We start from the raw sequence: 5,419 nt of genomic DNA on the forward strand, positions 1-5,419 counted from the left end.
TTATTTTCCCACTTCAATTCCGCTGTTAATCCAAGGCTTTCTAGGAGTATTTGAGCAAACTTTACCCAGATTGCCACGCTGCGTCACGGGGCCGCGGAAAAACAAAGAACAGCCACGGCGGAAAGCGGACGCCCGCGACAATCGAAACGTCAAAAAAGCAAAAGGGAGGGGATGCAACACGAGGACTTCCCAGGAGGTCACCCATCCTAGTACTACTCTCGCCCAAACTCGCTTAACTTCGGAGTTCTGATGGGATCCGGTGCATGTGAGTTGGTATGATCGCATCCGTTAGCTTGTAACGCCAAATTGTATAAGAGCCACGTTTGTGCCGTGCCATGTGACCATGGGTTGGATATCCAACGCCCCCCTCCGGGCCGTGTGAAATCACATGCCGTCGCATGGAATGTCAGGCCTTGTCGTCCCCACCCCGGCCCTGTGCCACGAGCAGGCCTGTCGAGGCCCCGGTTCCAATCGGCCGCGGGGCCTAGCTAACACAGTTGAACCGAAAAGAAGTTCCCCAACAGTTTCGGCAGTGCGTCGGTCCCGCTGTTTTTTCGCTTTCGTTCCTTTCCGGAGCCTAGTTAGTTGGAGGCGAGCTCCACGGGGTGACGTAGGACAGATGGCGGAAGCAACTGAAGAGGAGCTGGAGCGGCGCGCGTGACTCGGCAAGTCGGGTAAACCGCAGATCTGGGCTCCGACCTCAGAATTGGGCACACGAACCCTCTGCCGGAAGAGAACGGCGTCACGAGTAAAACTCATTGCGTTGCCATGACCTGTGGGCTTTTCCGGGCATCCGACATCGTTTACTAGCCCGAAATCCAATTCTCGCAGTTTTCGAAAACTCTGTTATTTTCCCACTTCAATTCCGCTGTTAATCCAAGGCTTTCTAGGAGTATTTGAGCAAACTTTACCCAGATTGCCACGCTGCGTCACGGGGCCGCGGAAAAACAAAGAACAGCCACGGCGGAAAGCGGACGCCCGCGACAATCGAAACGTCAAAAAAGCAAAAGGGAGGGGATGCAACACGAGGACTTCCCAGGAGGTCACCCATCCTAGTACTACTCTCGCCCAAACTCGCTTAACTTCGGAGTTCTGATGGGATCCGGTGCATGTGAGTTGGTATGATCGCATCCGTTAGCTTGTAACGCCAAATTGTATAAGAGCCACGTTTGTGCCGTGCCATGTGACCATGGGTTGGCTATCCAACGCCCCCCTCCGGGCCGCGTGAAATCACATGCCGTCGCATGGAATCTCAGGCCTTGTCGTCCCCACCCCGGCCCTGTGTCACGGGCAGGCCTGTCGAGGCCCCGGTTCCAATCGGCCGCGGGGCCTAGCTAACGACAATTGAACCGAAAAGAAGTTCCCCAACCGTTTCGGCAGTGCGTCGGTCCCGCTGTTTTTTCGTTTTCGTTCCTTTCCGGAGCCTAGTTAGTTGGAGGCGAGCTCCACGGGGTGACGTAGGACAGATGGCGGAAGCAACTGAAGAGGAGCTGGAGCGGCGCGCGTGAAGCGGCAAGTCGGGTAAACCGCAGATCTGGGCTCCGACCTCAGAATTGGGCACACGAACCCTCGGCCGGAAGAGAACGGCGTCACGAGTAAAACTCATTGCGTTGCCATGACCTGTGGGCTTTTTCGGGCATCCGACATCGTTTACTAGCCCGAAATCCAATTCTCGCAGTTTTCGAAAACTCTGTCATTTTCCCACTTCAATTCCGCTGTTAATCCAAGGCTTTCTAGGAGTATTTGAGCAAACTTTACCCAGATTGCCACGCTGCGTCACGGGGCCGCGGAAAAACAAAGAACAGCCACGGCGGAAAGCGGACGCCCGCGACAATCGAAACGTCAAAAAAGCAAAAGGGAGGGGATGCAACACGAGGACTTCCCAGGAGGTCACCCATCCTAGTACTACTCTCGCCCAAACTCGCTTAACTTCGGAGTTCTGATGGGATCCGGTGCATGTGAGTTGGTATGATCGCATTCGTTAGCTTGTAACGCCAAATTGTATAAGAGCCACGTTTGTGCCGTGCCATGTGACCACGGGTTGGCTATCCAACGCCCCCCTCCGGGCCGCGTGAAATCACATGCCGTCGCATGGAATGTCAGGCCTTGTCGTCCCCACCCCGGCCCTGTGCCACGGGCAGGCCTGTCGAGGCCCCGGTTCCAATCGGCCGCGGGGCCTGGCTAACACAGTTGAACCGAAAAGAAGTTCCCCAACAGTTTCGGCAGTGCGTCGGTCCCGCTGTTTTTTCGCTTTCGTTCCTTTCCGGAGCCTAGTTAGTTGGAGGCGAGCTCCACGGGGTGACGTAGGACAGATGGCGGAAGCAACTGAAGAGGAGCTGGAGCGGCGCGCGTGACGCGGCAAGTCGGGTAAACCGCAGATCTGGGCTCCGACCTCAGAATTGGGCCCACGAACCCTCGACCGGAAGAGAACGGCGTCACGAGTAAAACTCATTGCGTTGCCATGACCTGTGGGCTTTTTCGGGCATCCGACATCGTTTACTAGCCCGAAATCCAATTCTCGCAGTTTTCGAAAACTCTGTTATTTTCCCACTTCAATTCCGCTGTTAATCCAAGGCTTTCTAGGAGTATTTGAGCAAACTTTACCCAGATTGCCACGCTGCGTCACGGGGCCGCGGAAAAACAAAGAACAGCCACGGCGGAAAGCGGACGCCCGCGACAATCGAAACGTCAAAAAAGCAAAGGGGAGGGGATGCAACACGAGGACTTCCCAGGAGGTCACCCATCCTAGTACTACTCTCGCCCAAACTCGCTTAACTTCGGAGTTCTGATGGGATCCGGTGCATGTGAGTTGGTATGATCGCATCCGTTAGCTTGTAACGCCAAATTGTATAAGAGCCACGTTTGTGCCGTGCCATGTGACCATGGGTTGGCTATCCAACGCCCCCCTCCGGGCCGCGTGAAATCACATGCCGTCGCATGGAATGTCAGGCCTTGTCGTCCCCACCCCGGCCCTGTGCCACGGGCAGGCCTGTCGAGGCCCCGGTTCCAATCGGCCGCGGGGCCTGGCTAACGACAGTTGAACCGAAAAGAAGTTCCCCAACAGTTTCGGCAGTGCGTCGGTCCCGCTGTTTTTTCGCTTTCGTTCCTTTTCGGAGCCTAGTTAGTTGGAGGCGAGCTCCACGGGGTGACGTAGGACAGATGGCGGAAGCAACTGAAGAGGAGCTGGAGCGGCGCGCGTGACGCGGCAAGTCGGGTAAACCGCAGATCTGGGCTCCGACCTCAGAATTGGGCCCACGAACCCTCGACCGGAAGAGAACGGCGTCACGAGTAAAACTCATTGCGTTGCCATGACCTGTGGGCTTTTTCGGGCATCCGACATCGTTTACTAGCCCGAAATCCAATTCTCGCAGTTTTCGAAAACTCTGTTATTTTCCCACTTCAATTCCGCTGTTAATCCAAGGCTTTCTAGGAGTATTTGAGCAAACTTTACCCAGATTGCCACGCTGCGTCACGGGGCCGCGGAAAAACAAAGAACAGCCACGGCGGAAAGCGGACGCCCGCGACAATCGAAACGTCAAAAAAGCAAAAGGGAGGGGATGCAACACGAGGACTTCCCAGGAGGTCACCCATCCTAGTACTACTCTCGCCCAAACTCGCTTAACTTCGGAGTTCTGATGGGATCCGGTGCATGTGAGTTGGTATGATCGCATTCGTTAGCTTGTAACGCCAAATTGTATAAGAGCCACGTTTGTGCCGTGCCATGTGACCACGGGTTGGCTATCCAACGCCCCCCTCCGGGCCGCGTGAAATCACATGCCGTCCCATGGAATGTCAGGCCTTGTCGTCCCCACCCCGGCCCTGTGCCACGGGCAGGCCTGTCGAGGCCCCGGTTCCAATCGGCCGCGGGGCCTAGCTAACGACAGTTGAACCGAAAAGAAGTTCCCCAACAGTTTCGGCAGTGCGTCGGTCCCGCTGTTTTTTCGCTTTCGTTCCTTTCCGGAGCCTAGTTAGTTGGAGGCGAGCTCCACGGGGTGACGTAGGACAGATGGCGGAAGCAACTGAAGAGGAGCTGGAGCGGCGCGCGTGAAGCGGCAAGTCGGGTAAACCGCAGATCTGGGCTCCGACCTCAGAATTGGGCACACGAACCCTCGGCCGGAAGAGAACGGCGTCACGGGTAACACTCATGGCGTTGCCATGACCTGTGGGCTTTTTCGGGCATCCGACATCGTTTACTAGCCCGAAATCCAATTCTCGCAGTTTTCGAAAACTCTGTTATTTTCCCACTTCAATTCCGCTGTTAATCCAAGGCTTTCTAGGAGTATTTGAGCAAACTTTACCCAGATTGCCACGCTGCGTCACGGGGCCGCGGAAAAACAAAGAACAGCCACGGCGGAAAGCGGACGCCCGCGACAATCGAAACGTCAAAAAAGCAAAAGGGAGGGGATGCAACACGAGGACTTCCCAGGAGGTCACCCATCCTAGTACTACTCTCGCCCAAACTCGCTTAACTTCGGAGTTCTGATGGGATCCGGTGCATGTGAGTTGGTATGATCGCATCCGTTAGCTTGTAACGCCAAATTGTATAAGAGCCACGTTTGTGCCGTGCCATGTGACCATGGGTTGGCTATCCAACGCCCCCCTCCGGGCCGCGTGAAATCACATGCCGTCGCATGGAATGTCAGGCCTTGTCGTCCCCACCCCGGCCCTGTGCCACGGGCAGGCCTGTCGAGGCCCCGGTTCCAATCGGCCGCGGGGCCTGGCTAACACAGTTGAACCGAAAAGAAGTTCCCCAACAGTTTCGGCAGTGCGTCGGTCCCGCTGTTTTTTCGCTTTCGTTCCTTTCCGGAGCCTAGTTAGTTGGAGGCGAGCTCCACGGGGTGACGTAGGACAGATGGCGGAAGCAACTGAAGAGGAGCTGGAGCGGCGCGCGTGAAGCGGCAAGTCGGGTAAACCGCAGATCTGGGCTCCGACCTCAGAATTGGGCACACGAACCCTCTGCCGGAAGAGAACGGCGTCACGAGTAAAACTCATTGCGTTGCCATGACCTGTGGGCTTTTTCGGGCATCCGACATCGTTTACTAGCCCGAAATCCAATTCTCGCAGTTTTCGAAAACTCTGTTATTTTCCCACTTCAATTCCGCTGTTAATCCAAGGCTTTCTAGGAGTATTTGAGCAAACTTTACCCAGATTGCCACGCTGCGTCACGGGGCCGCGGAAAAACAAAGAACAGCCACGGCGGAAAGCGGACGCCCGCGACAATCGAAACGTCAAAAAAGCAAAAGGGAGGGGATGCAACACGAGGACTTCCCAGGAGGTCACCCATCCTAGTACTACTCTCGCCCAAACTCGCTTAACTTCGGAGTTCTGATGGGATCCGGTGCATGTGAGTTGGTATGATCGCATCCGTTAGCTTGTAACGCCAAATTGTATAAGAGCCACGTTTGTGCCGTGCCATGTG

This window comes from Prunus persica, chromosome G8 (genome assembly GCF_000346465.2).
Source record: "Prunus persica cultivar Lovell chromosome G8, Prunus_persica_NCBIv2, whole genome shotgun sequence".
NCBI lineage: Eukaryota > Viridiplantae > Streptophyta > Magnoliopsida > Rosales > Rosaceae > Prunus > Prunus persica.